Source organism: Microtus pennsylvanicus, chromosome 14 (genome assembly GCF_037038515.1).
Source record: "Microtus pennsylvanicus isolate mMicPen1 chromosome 14, mMicPen1.hap1, whole genome shotgun sequence".
Classification (NCBI taxonomy): Eukaryota; Metazoa; Chordata; class Mammalia; order Rodentia; family Cricetidae; genus Microtus; species Microtus pennsylvanicus.
Genome location: NC_134592.1, coordinates 39,533,161 through 39,552,809, shown reverse-complemented (window position 1 = coordinate 39,552,809; position 19,649 = coordinate 39,533,161). Strand labels below are relative to the sequence as shown.

General features: G+C 46.9%; 1 protein-coding gene across 6 annotated transcripts in view; it reads left to right on the top strand.

The window, feature by feature from the left end:
- Positions 1-13,016: 13,016 nt before the first annotated feature.
- The window catches only part of Syne2 (spectrin repeat containing nuclear envelope protein 2), a 297,565-nt gene continuing 290,932 nt past the window's right edge, over positions 13,017-19,649 (top strand). For 4 of the 6 annotated variants that reach the window (XM_075947894.1, XM_075947893.1, XM_075947890.1 and 1 more), the window contains exon 1: positions 13,017-13,186. The gene's annotated coding sequence lies outside the window, so the exon portion shown is untranslated. The remainder of the gene's footprint in view (positions 13,187-19,649) is intronic. The other 2 variants (XM_075947895.1, XM_075947892.1) reach the window with 1 other exon arrangement.

The following is a 19,649-nucleotide window of genomic DNA, read 5'->3' as shown; positions in this document are numbered from 1 at the left end:
GGAGATGATGCAGCAGTTAAGAGCACTGGCTGTTCTTCCAGAGGACCTGGGTTCAAACCCCAGCACCTCCATGGAAGCTCACTATCTGTAACTATCTGTAACTCTAGTCACATGAAATCCAATGCCTGATCTCCATCTCCATGGGCACCAGGAATGCACACAGTACATACATACATACATTCATACATGCATATATACGTACATACAAATGTTTATACAATAAAAATAAAAATTATGTCACTAACCTTTTGTTGGGTGTGGTGGAGCATGCCCTTACTCTGAGCACTTGGAAGGCAGAGGTGAGTGGTGAATATTGTAAATGGGACGTGTCTTCTAAGGATATTGGGAGTTGGGGAAACAAATGCAGAACTACGTTCTATACAGGGGCTCCAGTCTCCATCAGACCCGACTGGAGGCTGTGTTCATCCAGAGAAATGAAGCCATGCTCCCCTGGAGATTTGAGGCTGTGTCCCATTGGAGGAGGAGTGACTACGTGCTCCCCTGGAGGGCTGAGGCTGTGTTCCACAGAACTTTCCATAGAAATTTCAGTTCCCTCATCCTGCCAGTTGTTAATCTTACCTTGGAGCACTGGCTCCTGAGGATCACCCATCCCAAGCTAGGGTTATCAGACTCCTCAGTCACCGAGGGCAGGGCTCCCATCCACGGCGTCCTTCACTACCCTAGTCAACTTTCTTCCACCTGCACATTTTGGCTTATCAGTAGCCAGCCCTGCTGTCCCTTTCTAAGGCTGCCTCCTAGGGCTGTGTCTCACTTTGGGGCTATTTCAGGTTGACCTGGGCCCCCTGGCTTGGGGTTAGTCTTTGTTATCAGGCCAACAGTATAGCTCAGTCTTAAAGTAAAGATTTTTTCCTCTTTAATTGTATTTTTCCTGAAGCAGGGTCTCATGAAGTTCAGGCCAACCTTGAACTCACATACTATATATAGCTGAGCATGACCTTGAACTTCTAGCCAACCCATCTTTCACACCCAAGTTCTGGAACTGCAACTGTAGTGGTCTAAATGAGAATGTCACCTGCAGGCTCATGTCCCTAGTTGGTGGCAATATTTGGAAAGGTTTAGGAGGCGTGGCCTTGTTGGAGGGAGTATGTCACTGAAGGCAGGCTTTGAGAGCTTGAAGCCTGAAGTCATTCCCAGCTCCTCTCTCTGCTTCACCTTGGAGTTTGAGATGTGAGCTCCTGCCACAATGATTGACGCCATATTTCCTCATCATTCATGGGTTCATCCCGCTTGAACTGCAAGCCCAAATACACCTTTCCATGGTTGTCTTGGTCATGATTTTCTGTCATAGCAACAGAAAAATAATGAACACACTCACCACACTTGGTTTTAGGTGATAGTTTCTTTTCCTTTTCAATTTGTTTTGGCATGGTCTCATATGGTACAGACTTGTCCTGAGCTCTGCATTGATCCAAGGTTGTCCTTGAACTCCTGAGCTTCTTGTCTCCTCCTCACAAACAGAGGGAGACGCAGACATATAATAAAAAAAAAGATCAAAGCAACAACAGTATGAAAAAACAAAGTGTACTTTATTAATATGAATGATTTATTATTTCAAAGGACATCCTTAAGATAATGAAGACAACACACAGAGTTGGAGAAAACATTTTCATGTAACATGAAGGCTAAGGAACTTGTGTCTACAATCATTAAAAAATACTTCAGCCCAATAATAAAAAAACAAATCCAATGAAAAAAGGGTAGACACCCAGATATACACTTCTCCAAGGAAGATATACGGATGGTCAAAAATCACCTAAAAGATCTTAGCATCACTGGTAATTAGGGGATAGCAAATCCAAACCACATGAGATATAACACCACACACCATGGGATGGAGTCCTACTTTGGTTTCTGTTGCTGTGGTAAACACCAAGACCAACAGCAGCGTGGGGAGAACGGGGTTTGTTTGGCTTACAGGTTAGTGTCTACTATGAACTAAAGCCAGGGCAGGAGCTCAAAGTAGGAGCCTGGAGCAGGGACTGAGCACAGGCCCTGGAGAAATGTTGCTTACTGGCTTGCTCCATGTTGCTTGTTTAGCATGATTTCTTATACAACCCAGGACCACCTGCCCAGGGAGACATTGCCCATGGTGAGCTGGGCCCTCCCATCTCAATCATAAGTCAAGCCACCCCAGTGACATGCCCACAGGCCCATGTGATGGAGGTAATTCCTTAACTGAGGTTCTGTCTTTCCAAGCAACTGTAGTTTATGTTACACTGGAAACATTAACCAGAGAGATGGCAAAAACAAAATAATACACATGGGCTGGTGTGGGCTGGATCTGAAATGTTCCCTGCAGGCTGGTTTTCGAGCCTTAGCACTTAGCTTGTGGTACTACATCAAAGGTTATGGAGCCTTTAGGGAGTGGGTAAAGCTGTTTGCTGAAGTAGGTCACTTGGGGTGGCCTGGTTCCAGTTCTTCTCTCTCAGCTTCCTGTCTGCCACCCTGTGAGGAACCTGCCACTTCCTAGGTCCCTCTGCCACCAGCAGAACTCCTCACCTTACAATGCCTTCCCTACTATGTCAAACAGCTGAGAAACAAAACAAACCTATCCTTAATGGGTTTCCATATTTTGGTCACAGTGATGCAAAAATAACTAATATTTTTTGTTTGTTAGAATACAAAATATCAGAGCATTCACATGCTTCTGGGCAATGGTCAAATAATTTGAAAAATAGTTTAGCAGGGCTAGGGTTGTGGTGTGGGAGGTCCTTCTGTCTATGTGTTGCTTTTTTTGGTTAATGAATAAAGAAACTGGCTTGGCCTATAGCAAGGTAGAACTTAGTTAGGCAGGGAAAACTAAGCTGAATGCTGGGAGAAAGGAGGCAGAGTCAAGGAGAAGCCATGGAGCTACCACCAGAGACAGACATGCCAAATCTTTGCCAGTATGCCACAGCCACTTGGCGATATACAGATTAATGGAGATGGGCTAAATTAAGATGTAAGAGTTAGCCAATAAGAAGCTAGAGCTAGGGGGCTGGAGAGATGGCTCAGTGGTTAAGAGCATTGCCTGCTCTTCCAAAGGTCCTGAGTTCGATTCCCAGCAACCACATGGTGGCTCACAACCATCTGTAATGAGATCTGGTACCCTCTTCTGGCTAGCTGTATACATAGTAAATAAATAAATAAATAAATATTTAAAAAAAAAAAAGAAAAAAAAAAAGAAGCTAGAGCTAATGGGCCAAGCAGTGATTTAATTAATACAGTTTCTGTGTGGTTATTTTGGGGCTGAGCAGTGGGGAAATAACTAGCAGTCTCCTTATAACAGGGCTGTAGCTCAGTTGGTGCTTGTGTGTTTTCATGAGGCCCCTGTGTTCAACATAGAATTGAAGTTGGGAGGACCATCGGGGTGGTTCAGTGAGCAGGTAGCACAATATGGCTCTTGGAACACACATGGAAAACGAGAACCAACTTCTAGAAATTGTTTCTGACTTCCACATGGATCAGTCAATCAATCAATAACAGTTGATGACACATACCTGAAATCCCATTGCTTGGGAGGTAGAGGCAGGAATATCACATGTTGTGGGGCAATAGTTTTACCTTTAAAGATTTGTTTCTTGTACTTGTTTAATAAAGTGCTGATTGGCCAGTAGCCTGGCAGGAAGTGTAAGTGGGGTGACCAGCAGGAAGTAGAGGTGGGGCAATGGGAATTCTGGGAAGAGGAAAGCTCAGTCTGCAGTAGTCACCCACACACAGAGGAAGCAAGATGTGACTGCCTCGCCAAAAAAGGTACCAATCCATGTGGCTAACACAGACAAGAATTATGGGCTAATATAAGTTATAAGAGTTAATAAGAAGCCTGAGCTAAAAGGCCAATCAGTTTATGATTAATGTAGACCTCTGTGTGTTTATTTGGGACTAAACAGCTGTGAGACTTGGTGGGACAGAAACATCAGTAAACAATCACAAGTTCAAGCTCATATTTGACTGTGTAGCAAGAGGTCAGTCTGGCTATAGGAGATCCTATCTCAAAACAAACAAACAAACAAAAACAACAAAGAAAATAATCTGCTGGCATATAGAATTGCTTAATGAGAAGTCTTGATAAATGGCCTATCATGAATAGTTTCTTTATAAAGTAAGAATGGCATTTGTATGTTGATAATATTTCTTCTTCTTCTTCTTCTTCTTCTTCTTCTTCTTCTTCTTCTTCTTCTTCTTCTTCTTCTTCTTCTTCTTCTTCTTCTTCTTCTTCTTCTTCTTCTTCTTCTTCTTCTTCTTCTTCTCCTTCCAGGCAGAATTTCTCTGTGTAGCTCTGGCTGTCCTAGAACTTCTCTCTATAGACCGGGCTGGCCTTGATTTCTGCATGCTGGGATTAAAGAGCCAATAATTTCTGGCAATAATATATTTTCATAGTTAAACATTAATGAAAACCAAGATCTTGGCTCCCCCAACATTCTGTAAGAAAATGAATAGTTCAAGATTGGGAGAGAGCCTTTACAATATAGAACAAAGACCCGATCCCAAGGCGTACCAATGACTCTGACAGTGGTCAAGACAACCCAAATGAATAGACAAAAGGAGAGGTGTGGAAGTTTGAATGCAATTGGCCCCCATAAACTCACAGGGAGTGGCACCATTAGGAGGTGTGGCTTTGTTGGAGTAGGTATGACCTTGTTGGGAGAAGTGTGTCGCTGCCTGGGTGGGCTTTGAGGTTTCCTCAAGATACCACTCAGTGACAGAATCCACTTCCTGTTGCCTGCAAGATGTAGGACTTTGAGCTAATTCCCCAGTACCATATTTGCCTGCATGCCACCACGTCCCACCATAGTGAAAATGGGCGGAACCTCTGAACTGTTAAGTGAACCACCCCATTAAATGTTTTTCCTCTATAAGAGTTGCTGTGGTCATGGTGTCTTTTCACACCAATAGAAACCCTAACTGAGACAGGAAGGGTGGGATAGCTGATCATGGCGACTAAGTGACAGGCGTAAACAGCTTTGTTGTGTGTGACACAGCAGGGTGACAGCAGTTACGTGCTCTGCACTGCAGAAAGCTAAGGAAGTTTGAAGGTTCACCATAAAGAAAGGGCGGGTGCTCGAGGATGTAGATGTGTTTAACTTGACCGACATGTTATACAGTGCCTACATCTATCTAAATTCCATGCAGTCCCACGGATACACGTCCTAGCTACAGCTGCCAACCTGACACAGACTAGAGTCACTTGAGAAAGGAGAGTCCCAGTGGAGAGATTACCCTTATCAGGTTGCTATTGGCCTGTCTATGGGTGATTGCTCTGGTTATTAATTGATGTAGTAGGGCCCAGTCCAGTGTAGGCAGCACCATTCGTAGGTAGGCAGTCCTGCATTGTATAAGAAAGCTAGCTAAACCTAAGCTTCCCCTGAGCTAGCAAGCACTGGTCCTCCATGGGTTCCGTTTCAAGTTCCTGCTTGAGTTCCTACACTGACTTCCTCAATGATGGGTTACGACCTGGAACTCTTAAACCAAATAAACTCTTTCCTCCAAGTTGCTTTTATCACAGAAAAAAAAAAGAGACTGGAACAATGTGGAAAATTTTTATATTTGTCTGTAACAATTAAAAATAAATGTACATGGTGCTGGAGAGAGGGCTCAGTGCTCAGGGTCACTCACTGCTCTTCTAAAGGACCCTTGTTAATTTCTTAACACTCATATCAAACGGCTCACAAATGTCTGTAACTCCAACTCCAGAGGATCAAATGGCTTCTCTGGTCTCCATGGGTACCTGCACACATGTGACATACACTCACATAGATACACACATGTACACATGTGAATAAACTTTAAAAAATTTACTTAAGAAAAAATAATCAGTTAAGTGTAGTGGTGTATGTTGGCAATGCTACATAACAAAACTACCAAAAATTAGTCTGGTAAGCACATGACAAGATGCCTAAGCACATGCATATTAAAAACTATACTTCTTGGGGTTGGAGAGGTGACTCTGTAGTTAAGAGTGCTGACTGTTCTTCCAGAGGACCTGGGTCCAAGTCCCAGCACCCACCTGGCAGCTCTCAACTGTCTATAATTCCCAGATCTGACACTCTCATCTAGACATACATGCAGGCAAAACACCAAGGCAAGTAAAATAAAAATAAGTAAGTTATTTAAAAAGCACACTGCTTTACATACCTTTGAATGGTTTCCATAAGGTAAGAATGCCAAGTGATACATTATTTGGAAAAGTGTAAAATGCTGAGGCCCAGGGGCTGGGAGATAGTTCAGTGGGAAAAGCCTTGCTGTGCAAGTGTGACGACCAGAGTTTGGATCCCCAGCAAATACACACAAGAGCAAGGTGGGTGTGATGGGCACCTGGAATCCCAGCAGGGAGGAATTGGAAGCAGAATAACCGTAGATGCTCATGTAATCTAGATGCTAGGTCCTCATTGGTTACAAGTGCGGGAAATAACTTCTTTCTATGAAACCCCTTTGGTGGTGATTTAAGTACATTTATGTATTTATGCGTTGTGTGTATGTGCGCGTGTGTGCATGTGTACATGTTCACGTATATGTATTGACATATGCAAGCTAGAGCAGATATGTTGATGCCATAAAGGAAATTTTAGTAGTCATTTCTCTTCCTCCGAGTAGGTCCTGGAGATCAAACTCTAGTCATCGAGCCTGGAAGCAAGCGCCTTTACCCAGAGAACCATCTTGCCGGCCCCTCCTAGTGAGCGTTGAAGAATAGAAGCTCCTTTTTCAAAGGTATTTTTTTCTTTAGAGATTTTTTTAAATGTTTTATTCTCTAAGATAACATTCCATGCCATTAGTCAATAATAATTTAAAAAGACATTTTCTTCAGAAAGCATTGAACATGTTGATATTCACATTGAAATCTTTATTTTTATTTTTGAGACAGGGCCTTATATATCCCAGGCTGGCATGGAATATACTATGTAGCCAAGAGCCACTGAATCCAGGGCCTTATACATTATAGGCCAGCAGTCTATCAGATGAGCTACACGCCCAGACTGTTAGGCTAAACTTCTTATACAAAAAGACCTCGCTAAGGTGTAGTGAGCTGCGTGGTGTCACACCTGATGGAGATGTATAATCAACTCCTGAGATGGCTAAGGCCTGACCTATGTTATGATCACGCAATGATTATCAGCTGCCTGCATATGCGTGAACCTATGGGCAGTGCCCACCTGGCAGTCCGGGATTGGCAGCCCATGCCTACTTAAGGGCTGGGAGAGGTTTGCCCAAAGAGAGAGGAGAGAGGAAAGAAGGAGAGAGAAAGAGAGAGGGAGAGAGGAAAGAAGGAGAGAGAAAAAGAGGAGAGAGGAAAAAAGGAGAGAGGAGAGAGAAAGGAAAGAGAAGGGGAAGAGAGAGAGAAAGTGAATTAAGTCCTGGAATAAAACTGCAGTGAGATAGAGCTCCGGTGGTCACATCATTCCTTGCTGGACAAGGTGGGACGCGACACTAAGGGATGATGCATTTCTACTAAGTGACTGTGAGATCACCTGAACTTTGGTTTTCCTGCCTCCCTCCCTCCCTTCCTCCCTTCCCTCACTCTCTTCCCCTCCTTCCCTCCCTTCCTCCTTCCCTCTCTCTCTCCCTCCCTCTCTCCCTCCCTTCCTCCTTCCCTCACTCTCCCCCTCCCTCCCTTCATCTTTCCCTCCCTCTCCCTCCCTCTCTCCCTCCCTTCCTCCTTCCCTCCCTCTCCCTCCCTCTCTCTCCCTTCCTCCCTTCCTCCTTCCCTCACTCTCCCCCTCCCTCCCTCCCTTCCTCCCTCCCTCTCTCCCTCCCTCCCTCCCTCCTTCCCTCTCTCTCCCTCCCTCCCCCCCCTCTCCCTCCCTTCCTTCCACCCTTTCTTCTTCTCTCCCTTCCTTCTTCGGGATCTTGCACACCGGGATTACTGTTCTTGGTACCATCTATACACTTTTAAAAAGACACAGTCTCATGTAGCCCACAGCCTGGAGCATCGCCTGTCTTTTTCTCTTCTGCTACAGGGCCAGTCAAACCCAAGACCATGTTGCATGGCAGGGAAGCACTCAGCCATGGAGATATCACATCAGCTATTTGATTGCTATAAATATTTAAAGCTATACGAGTGTCTCTAATCACTCAGTTGCTTTTTATAAACCCTGACGTGTATTACTTCTATTGTCACTATTTCAAAGACACTATTCAGGTTCAGGTTTTAAAGATTTATATATTATGTACACAATGTTATGTCTGTCTGTATATCCACTTACCAGAAGAGGGCACCAGATTTCACTACAAATGGTTGTGAGCAACCACGAGGTTGCTGGGACTTGAACTCAGGACCTTTGGAAGAGCAGCCAGGTGGTGGTGCACGCCTTTAAACCCAGCACTCAGGAGGCAGAGGCAAGAGGATCACTCAGTTTGAGGCTAGCCTGGTCTACAGAGTGAGTTCCAGGACAGCCAGGGCTACAGAGAAAAACCCTGTCTTGAGAAACAATAACGACAACAAACAAAGAAGTTTATTATTATATTTTAGGACTATTTTACGTCATGTGTATGTGTACTAAGTACATGCCTGGGGACTTCAGAGGTCTGAGGTGAGCTTCAGACTCCCCTGGCACTGGAGTTATGGATGGTTGTGAGATACCATGTGAGTGCTGGAAACTGGGCATGATTCCTCTGCAAGAGCAATGAGTGTTCCTAACCCCTAAGCTGCTTTTCTAGCCTCTTGACTGTTTGAGACAAGGTCTTGCTGTGTAGTCCAAGTTGGCCTTAAATCCTTGATCCTCCTGCCTCATTTCCTGAGTGTTGGGATTCAAGGATGTGCTACCATGCCCAGCTCCTGAGTGCTGAGATTCAGGGGTGTGCTACCATGCTCAGCTCCTGAGTGCTGGGATTTAGGGGTGTCCTACCATGCCTCAGCTCCTGAGTGCTGAGATTCAGGGGTGTGCTACCATGCCCAGCTCCTGAGTGCTGGGATTCAGGGGTGTGCTACCATCCCCAGCTCCTGAGTGCTGGGATTTAGGGGTGTGCTACCATGCCCAGCTCCTGAGTGCTGGGATTTAGGGGTGTGCTACCATGCCCAGCTCCTGAGTGCTGAGATTCAGGGGTGTGCTACCATGCCCAGCTCCTGAGTGCTGAGATTCAGGTGTGTGCTACCATGCCCAGCTCCTGAGTGTTGAGATTCAGGGGTGTGCTACCATGCCCAGCTTGCCTAGGTTCTTTTTGTTGATTTGAGACAGGCTCTCACTGTGTAGACCAGGCTGTTTTAGAACTCAGGTATTCCAGAACCCCATAGTGATCCGCCCACCTCAGCTTCCCTAGTGCTGGGGTTACAGGTGTGAATCACCATACCTCTTCCTGGGTTCTAGTTTAGGGACTGCTGCTATTACTTTTATGGCATCGGGCCAACATTTTACTTTAAGGCCCCAATCTTCTGTATAAAACCAAAATCAGTTGCAGAGTTTTTAAAAATCTAATACAAACTCAGGATGTGCGCATTGACTCAGTGATTAGAGCACCTGCTCTTCTTGCTGAGCGCCTAGTTTGAGTCCCAGCGCCCACAAGGTGGCCCACATACCTCCAGTTCCTGGGCATCTGATGCCCTCTTCTGACCTCTGCAGGCCCCAGGTACACATTCAGGCAAACACTCACATGCATACAATAAATACACCTTTAATTAATAAAAGTTCAATGCGTCACCAATTCACAGTGCTTTTGATAACAACAGCCATCTGAGCCTCGCTATTGAAAGGAAACGAAGCCGAGCACGGTGAGCTGCTGCAGATCCAGCTGGCTGCCCGTAGGCCTAAGTCCTGCTTCAGTGCGTCTCCACAAATTCTCTGAAGTTTTCTTCAGATTCCAGAAGAATCTGATTCAGTTGGCTGGGCACACTTGTGTATTTTTGTGTGTGTGTGCACAATTATCTACTTTTATTAAAACAATACTCAGAAAAATCAGGCTGGTCAAGGGAGCAATTAGCCACCGTTTATTCCGGTGTGTTTCCAGGGTGGCAGGAAACCAGTCCAGAACGAGATAAGAAGCTTGGACCTTTATTGGGTGTGACTGGACTTCTGGACAAAGGGAGCAGTGATTTTTTTTTCTTCCTGGCCAGCTATTTTCATCCCTGGCTTAGAGAGTACTCCCAAAGTGCTGAAAAACATCGAGTGAAGTGGATTGTTACGGTAGGCAGAGAAGGACATCGGCCAGGAGCTGGAAGAGCTAGGCCAATTTGCTTTATCATTATTGGTGACATTGTTAACGACAGGGGGAAGCAGTCAAGTGTTTCACCTGTGCAGGTCAAATAACCACCCCACTGCCTCTTCAGAAACTTTCATGCTTTGTATTGATGTTCAATTCCCTTACCCCTAGCACCAATCAATTAGAACATTATTATCCCCTATTGCCGTAAGGGTTGATATATACTTGATTTCAACATTGACAGTATTCTCTTGCGTGCCCTCAACACAGAGACAGTCCCTAGCCATCCTGTCTCCTTCGCTAGATGCAGCCCCACAGTCCTTCGCAGGGCCCCCGGGTACCAGATCCTAACCAGCTCATGGGGACAAAAGCCATTGTGCTTTTGCTTAGGGACTTGGGATGCAAAGATGAAGACCCATATCTCTGTTGTGAGATGCAGGAAGGCAAAGGGTTGTAGCTGAGATTTCTGCCAAATTTACAATGGCGAATTCAGCTCCATGAGAGTCATGAAAATGACCAACTTCAGACCATGGTCTTTGTTAAAGATTCTTGGTTCACCTGCTCCTCAGGGTGTTAATGTGATGGAGTGGCTTCAGCTATTCTCACCGTGAACCACAGTGTGCTTAGGTGCCAGATCACACATGCGCTTTCAGTTTGGTCCCCTCTCTGAACAGACAATGGAATTTAGAACTTCATATACCCCAGGGAAGTGCTGTACCGCCAAGCTACATCCCTGGACCCAACTGTAGTCTTTCAGGTGGGTTCTGGAGACCAGTGAGTCATTTCCAATAAACACACGCCTTTGATGTAAACAAAAGCTAAGAGAGGGCCGGGACACAGCTAAGTTGGAAGACAGCTTGCCCAGCGTACATGAAGCCCTGGGTTCTATTCCTAGCACTATATAAAGCTGGGTGTGGAGGCTCATGCCTGTAACCCCCGCACTCCGGGGGTGTGGGTTGCCTGGGAGGAAGTAGGCTGGCAGGTCCATTGACCACTTTCCCAGAGGTGGAAGGAAAGGAGCCCTGTGTTTATAAGCTCTGTGTAGTGCATAAAGGATCTAGGTGTGGCTGTTTGGCTTAGTGTCGCATCTTTAATTTCCATTTCAAAGTGAAGAGGCTTTATTCAAACGCTCCGACCCCAGTCTTATTTTAGGATTTTCAAGTAGGTATTAATTTCACATTCAAATAGGCAGGCCTAGGAGAAGCCACGGGTAATTAGAAGGATCTAATTGGAAACATAGGAAAAATTCTGAAACATTGCATTCTAGGCTCACAACTGCTGTAGCAGGATATGGGCCAGTGGCCCTCTTACTCTGGGGGCTTAGAGCATGGATACCTAGAAGCCAGTAGTAATCAGGAAATTGTAACATTTGCTCCCGTGATGATTTGTAACATTTGCTGTGAAGAAAGCAACAAATACAGAATGACTGAAGTAGAGACCAAAGAGATGAAGCTTTGTAGGTGTTTCTGAAGCTCTGGAGTCCATCTTCTAGGAACTGTGACTTCAGGGAAAGTGGTTCTGAGATCAAAAAGGAAGAATCTTGTTTTATGGATTTTTGTTGTGTCCATTTGCATGTATGTGTGCATTTTTTTTTTTAAGACAAAGTCTCCTGTTTTCCATCCTGGCCTCAAACTTTCTAACCCAATCCTCCTGCTTCCACCTCCTGAGTGCTGAGATCACAAGTGTGCACCATCACTTCTGGCTCAGATGCAGTGCTGGGGATGAAATCCAGGGGCTTCCCCCATGCTAGGCAAGCACTCTACCCACTGAACTACACCTCCAGCCCCACCCACCAAGTCATTACAAGATGCACAGCCAAGTGTTCCAAGAACCGATACCCTTGGAGCAAACTAGAGTACAGGATGTGCCACGTAGATACTGTTTTGTGAAGAAAGACAACAAAACGTGGGTTTTCATAGTTTACTTGTGTCAACTCAGTACTCTCAGAGAGAAAAGTTTTTATTGCTCGGCAATGTGGGTATAATTTAAAACTAAGTTTCCCAGACACATGACCTAGTTGAACCCACAGTCAAACTTTTAACCTCTGATCCTCACCATTTAGCTGGGGCTAGCAGCAGCGCGCTAAGCAATCCAGATAAGATTTTGCAGCCGCACAACTTAACACGAGGCTGAATCTGCATGCAGTCCAATTTGACTGTGAGGGAAATTCAGTAGAGCAGTTCTGCCAGGCCACCGCTTCTTTGTGTATTAACAGTGAAGCGCAGTGCGTTTGTGTCTGACTTCTAGAGTCTCCGTTCTCTAACAGCCGCGCAGGAGGCGAGTAGGAGTCAGGTGATGTCATTCTGAATCCTCAGGATTGAGCAATTTGCAGGAAAATCCAACTGACACCTGCAGGACGGATTCCCAAGAATCCACTTTCTCCTGAATGTCGTTGATTGCAGCGGCTCTCCTCATCCCCGCCTCCAGGCTGAGGGGTCACTAATCTGCATTGTTAAACAAGCCCCTCCTTATCTCATCTCCCGCAGGGGATGTCGGGGGGGGGGTCTGGACTCCCCGATACTCTAAGAAGCAGACGAAAAGTCCACTTTCCGCCAAAGCTCCACCTGGGTTCAAAGACCCGATCGCGGTCCGGTCTCTGATTTGCTGATCCAGGCATCCACCCGCCGTGAAGGAGGGAAACCCGCTTGAAAAGTGAACGCTCGGTGAGAGTCTGCTTCCCCTTTGTCTCCAGCTGCGGGTAGGTGCTGAGGGCGACGATCGTGAACCTGCCTTCGGAGTTAATGCGTCATTTCAGCCACCTGCAAGGGTCTCTAAGGCGGAGAGAAAGTTGCGGTGGCCGCGGGCAGGCGGCTCCGCCCACAGCGCGCAGCTCGGGCGGCGGCGGGCGCGGGACTGGGCAGGCCGGGAGGCGCGGGGCGTGGTCTGCAGCCTCCAGTCCACAGCGGAGCGCGCTCGGCTGCGCTGCTAGCCTTCGGCCGCACGGAAGAGCGAGTGGGAGACCGATCGAGGGGCGCCATCGAGGCAGCAAGGCGAGCCGGGCGTAAATCAGGGTGGGCCCAACCCGAGTCCTCGCCTCTCTGCTGGGCAGATATCGGTGAGCGCGGCCGGGGGCTCCCCCCCGCACCCCAAAGCGCCCTTTGGGAGCGGGAGGGCGGGGAAGGGGCGGGCGCGAGCCCAGCGGGTTCTCCGATCCGGGCGGGGAGCCCGGGGGCCCACAAGAGCCTCCGGATGAGGGGCTCCCAGCCGGGCCGCGGGAAACTTCGCCGGGCGGGGACAGCGGGGCTCTCTGGGCGCTACAAACTTAGCGGCGGGCGGGGCACCCCGGGGATCGCTGCGAGCACCGGCGGTTGGCGTTGGTGTCCCCGGCTTCTTTGTGTCACCTCCGGGCCCGGCCCGCGGGTGCACCCTGCTCGGCCCCGGGGCTCCCCACCGTTCCCCCAGCCCGGCCCAGGCGGGCGCGCTCGTCCGATTGTTTGCATTCCTCGCGTCACGCCTGGGCGGGAAAGATTTTGAACGGGGTGTGAGATAGAACGCTGGAGCTGCGGCGCAGAGATTGCAAAACCATAGGCGACGGGAGGCTAGTCTCGGGGAACCGAAGAATCTGAGGCCGGGGCGCTCCGCCTTTGAAACGGACGCACTGGAGGAGAAGGGGCGGGCGAGGCGGCTCTGAGCCTCCTCGGAGCGGAGAGGGGGCGCTGGGACCGCGGGGATTATAATTGCATTTTGATCGCTTGCGGTCTTTGTTGTCTCTGCTATTGCCTTTAGGGTCCGACCATAGCACCTGGTCCTCTTTAGGTCTCTCTCTTGAAGTCTGAAAAGGCGCCCGGGGCGGGGTGGGGGCAGTGGATTTGTGTTCAAGGCTGCTGGCCACAGGAACCGCTTCATTAGGTGGAGGTGGAGAAGTCCAGTGTAACACTTGCCTTTGTGGACGCGCCTTATTTCCGAAAGTTGTTTTCTCCTCCCCTAGTGGAAGAGAGCGTCGGAGCCGAGTGGAGGCAGGCGCGGTTGTGCACAAGCAGCGGGAGGGTCTCCGTGGCTGCTTAGCGCTTTTCGGGGCTTAAAAAAATGCTTGAAAGTTTGATTTGAAGCAACTTCACTTCTCTAAAAGTTTCCATCGCTCTAAAGCCCTTGCTGCAGGTAAACTCTGACTGTGCTCGAATAGTTCCATCGCTTGTTCGGGTGGAGACACAGTTAAACATACCTGGCCTCCTCACAGCTTTGGTACCAGTAAACGCCACCACGGGAGAGGGAGCATTCGGTTTTTATGGGCCTGGGATTTTTGATGTGTTTATACGCTTCAATGCATGACTGCGCCCCCAGTTTTCTTTCTGGAAAATTCTCAAGAATTCCAAAGGCTTTTCCTGCGGTGACTACTGTGTGGCCTCGGTCCTACCTGTCTGCCGTCTCCTCCCCCGCAGCTCCCCGCCCACTCGGGCGGTGGGAACAGGTGCAATACTCATAAAGTTTAATGGTGAAGCTGGCGGTGTCAAAATGAGAAAAACATGGAAGGGTTTTGGTCCTTGTTTACCCATATGAGTTTTAAAAGCTTCTATTTGTTTTGTTTGGGAACAGGGTCTCTGTAGTCAAGGCTAGCCTTGAATGTGTTGTGTAATTAGACTGGCTTTGAACTCCATTTCCACCCCACCCGTCCTTCACTTCCCAGGTGCTGGAATTACTAGTGTGAGCCATCACACATGATTTAACACGCTTCTATTTGAATTTTAAAAAATCCAAAATTAAACCATTTTTGGATCAGTTCGATTGATATATTAAGAGTCTCTCTCTCAAAAAAAGTTCAGACTTACTCACTTAGAAATTTTATTAGCGTTTCAGTGGACTTGGGCTAATGGTGTTGCTGGATACTGCCGTGTGTTTAAAGGACTGAGTCACAGAGGGTTGAGCTGGCTTGTGCCCTCAGCAGCACCAGGTCTGCGTTTAATGGAAGATTCAAAGTGGAGTTGGTCCCATTTAAGTCACTATGCCGGGATGTAAAGCCCTTTTCCCCTTTATCATCCGTGACTCATCATGTGCTTTAAGTAGAGATTTTTCAGTAATTTCACAAACATCCATTTATGCAAATAATCTCTTGTAATGTGCCAATCACTATGCTGGACTCTGGGAGACTCAAGTAATACTAGTAATATTCATTGGTCAGGTGCTATTTTGGACCCACATGTATGCTATGTGATTATCTTGCTATCTGAAAGCGTTTATTGAACACATAGGATGCATTCATTGTGCTAGGTGTTGGGAATATAGTTTGGACAAGGCAGCTGTAGTGACTTCCTTTACCCAGTGGGCAAAACAGATGGAAAATAAAAAGTATCACTAAACTAGCAACACACTCTGTATTTGTTTATTTACTAGGGATTAAACCCAGGGTTTTATGTTCTACCACGGAGTTACACCCAGCCCTTTTCTATTTTATTCTGAGACCAGGATGTGCTGCTAAGTGACCCAAGCTGGCCTTTCACTTGATTGGGATCCTCCTGCCTCTGTCTTCCAATTAACTGTGATTAGAGTAACTGGGATAACGGGTGCTACACCATGTCCAGTTTAATCACAGGTAACTTAGATCACCTCCTACTCCAGGTCAGAACCATCTAGATGCCCTCCCAGCCCCTGTGAGAGGCACAGAACTTCCAGGGGCTCCCAGAGCTACCTCTTGGTTTCTGGCTTCTTCATCCTGTTACCCACCTGATCTCACCTCTGCTCTCTCTTTGCCTTGCCCAGGTGTCTTGGCCACACCAGCTCTCTTGCTGCTACAGGTCTTTTGCATTTATGATGCTCTACCTGAGATGTGGTCCCTCCATGGCTTTTCTTCCTGTAGCCCCTGACCCTTTGTTCCATGCTGCTGTCTCAGTAACCCCCAGATTTAAAATCACAGTTGCCCTAGCAACTCTCATTCTTTCTTCATAACTTTTGTCTCCTCAGCACCTATGACTGCCTAATGTAAATGAACCACTCCCTAGTTTATAATTTGCCTTCCCATACTAAAGGCAAATACTTAGAGCCCAAGCTCTAAGACATCTCATCTACAGCTGTATCCTCCCTCCCTCCCTCCCTCCTTCTTTTCTTCCCTCCCTCCTTCTCTCCCTCTCTCCCTCCTTCTCTCCTTCTGTCTCTCTCCTCTCCCTCTCTTCTTTGAAATAACCTCAGGTGGCTCAGGCTGACCTTGAATTTTCCAGGTTGTTGTGATGATCTTGAATGGTCCCCCTCTTACCTCCCAGGTGCTAGGACTACAGGTGTGAACCATGGAACCCTGCTTCGCTGCTGTGTGTTTGGAATCCAGAGTGCCTGGTGTGCAGCAGGTCCCCTTTAACTGTTCAGTAGAAGGGATTGATGGAGCGCTGAGGTGGAGTAACCGGGGGCTCCTGGAAGGAGACAGTGATCCTGAGACTTGAAAGTAGCTGCACCGTGGATGGGAGGTTGTGAAGAGGAGACAGGTTTGAGAGGGGGCCTACAGAGGACCGTTTTGTACCGAGGCTTCCAGGCAGCAATGGATGCTGTGGATTTATTGGTCACTGTGGTTAGGCATTCTACTACCAAGGGAGCATTGAAAGAAATAATGGGCACTCTGTGGTGTGAATACCTATAATCCCAGCGCTTTCGAGGAAGAGGTAGGAGGCCTGTCTGAGCAAGAGTAAAACCATAAAACTATCTCAAACGGTGGGGGGTGGAGGGGAAGGGGCTGCAAATGGTAATTAGGTATAGCTCATACCGGGACTTCTTAGAAGACACACGACTCCTTGTCTGTACTTTTGTTAGTCCTATTTTATGGTTCAAAAACCTAGGAATTGGGGGAGATTACGGATGGTAGAGCCTGGGGTCAGAGGTAAGCTACTATGTTTCGTTACTGTATCAAAGTCGAAAGGTTTCTCCATATGCTAATTGGAGGGCTGGTCCAGTCGGAAGAGGGCCCACTGCAGTACTCAATGGCAGTGTCAGAGGCCATGGGCTTCCTGAGGCTGTGGGAAGAGTGATGCCCTTAATTCTGTCTAGGAGTAGGCCAGGCCAGCTGACAAACAGCGGCACCATGTTTCCCGCTGTTACTGTTATGAGGAACATCAGTGTGGGGATTATTCGTTAAGAAGAGTTGATATGAAATACAAAAGCTTATTCTCCAAAGTTTCATGGTGGTCAGTTCCAAAGCAAACCAAGAGCCAGGTGTGGTAGTGCACATCTGTAATCATAGCACTTGGGTGGTGGAGGCCGGGGGATAGACAGTTCAAGGCTACATAGCCAGTCTACATGAGACCTGGTTACAAAAGTCAAAAAACCAAATCCATGACAAAGCAAACTCCTGCCAGGTTCCCAACCAAAAATTTCAAGCATGCTTGGGAGTGTGACTCAGTGCTAGAGACCACGTCTAATGTATGTGAGCTGTCTCAGCACGTGTGTGTGTGTGCGCGTGCACACACACACACACACACAATGGGGGCTGGGAGAGAGGAGAAGGACCTTTGCTTTTACTAGAACAATGGCTTGTGTCAAATATCCCCTTTTCTCTTTTCACAAAGTAAACGATTGTATCTGAGGTAGTGTGAAATCACTATTGTTTGATGCCTGTGAGTCTTCATGAACTTGTAGGTTTTAGGTTATATTCTTTTTGGATTCTTACCTTAAGTTGCCTTTTGCTTTCTTAGAATGCCAATATTTAAGTTTCCTTTTTCTTTTTAAAAGGATTTTTATTTTTGATTAGGAGTGTGTATGTATGTGTGTGTGCACACACGCACGTACACTCATGCACATGAATTCTGGTGCCTGAAGAGGGCACTGGATGCCTAGAACCAGGGTTACAGGTGGTTGGGACAGGAACTGAACTTGGATCCTAGGGCATAATAGCAAGTCCTCTAAACTGTTGAGCCATCTCTCCAGCCCCCCAGTATTTACACATTTTAATCATTTTGGAGGGGCTCAGATAGAGGTCTCATTATGTTGCTCAGGTTGGTCTCAAAGTGTCCTGGGCTCAAGTGATCCTGCTGCCTCAGTTTCCCGAATATCTAGGCCGACAGCCTTGTACCACCATGGTTGGCTTTATATGGCTTTGACTCAAATGCAGATGTGCGAAACTATCTCTCCTCTGGCCTCCCTTGCTCTCCACGTCCCCTTTCCACACGATTGCTGAAAACTGGGACTCAGTGGATCCGAAGTTTTATAACGGGATTGAATATTATCTCTTTTTTTCTTTGCCTTGGCTTCTTTCAGTTAGCGTAATTATCCTGAGATTGACTCATGTGTTTGTACACTAAGATTTTATTGTAGTGAGGATGTGCATATGTGTGTATGATGAGTGTGAGTGCGGGCACACCTGTGTTATGTGTCGTGCTCAGAGGGTGGTGGCTTTCAGGAGCCACTTCTATCTCGATATCAGACTTAAACATTGTACCCCCGGAAAGCAAAAGCAATTGAGGGTAAGAATCTAGAAAGAGCATAACCTCGCACCTACAATAGGGTTTGTCTTGTTTTTGCTGTATTGAGCACTCTAGCCTTAGCAGATCCGAGGGCTTCTGAGAAATTCTCCTGGCTCTCTTCTCATCTTGCTGTGGGAGTGTTGGGATTACAGATGCAGAACACAGTTTCCAGGTTTTTGGGGGCTCTGAGGATTGAACTCAGGTCAGCACTGGCTTGTGAGACAGGTGCTTTTAGCCACCTCTCAGCCTTCATGAATAAAAACATGCTTTCAAATGTGATATCTAATGTTTTTAAAAGCTTTTATTATTTGTATTATTGTTATTGTATATGATGCGTGTGTGTGGGGGGGGTGAGTGCCATAACTCGTGTGGGGGTGCAGAGCATAACTCCATATAAATGGTTCTATTCTTTCACCTTTTCATGAGTTCAGGGATCCAACTCAGGCTGTCGAGCTTGGTGGTAAGTGCCTTTACCATCCCTCTCACCCTTTATAATGAAAATGCTTTTTATAGTTATCATTTTTTATTAGGCACCACGGTACTTTTCTTGCCTTTTCCCCCTTGTGGTGTTCTCAGGATTCTTTGCATATTCATACCCTAAGTCCTTTATCAGGTACCTACTTTTGCACCGCTGTAACAGAACACACCGTACTGGAAAGCTTATAGTACACAAAGCTTTCCCAGAAGACCAGTGCCTCAGAAGACCTTCCTGGTGCATCATCCTGCAAGGGGAGGGCAAGGCCAGTAGGGACAGATGCGCCATGACATCGGTAATCCCCTCTTGTAGGCTGAGAATGACATCGGTAATCCCCTCTTGTGGGATGAGAACTCTCTTGACTGTGTTGCCTCTTAAAGGTCCCACCTGTTCATGCTGGTGGGATGATGTTAAACTTTATCAGTTTGGAGGAGACACAGTGAAGCCACAACAGTGTCGTGCGTTGTCTCAGCTGTTCGTTACCTTTCTGGGTTTCATTCTGATTTATCGATTTATTCTTCATGAACTGTACTTCTGGTATTATCTCTAGAAAAATCTGCTTACAGAGATTTTTTTTTTTTGGTCCTAAAAGAATTTTACAGCTGTGGTTGTTCACTTAGGCCCATGAACTTTCTTTTTGCTTTGAGCGTGAAGTGTGAAGGGAAGCC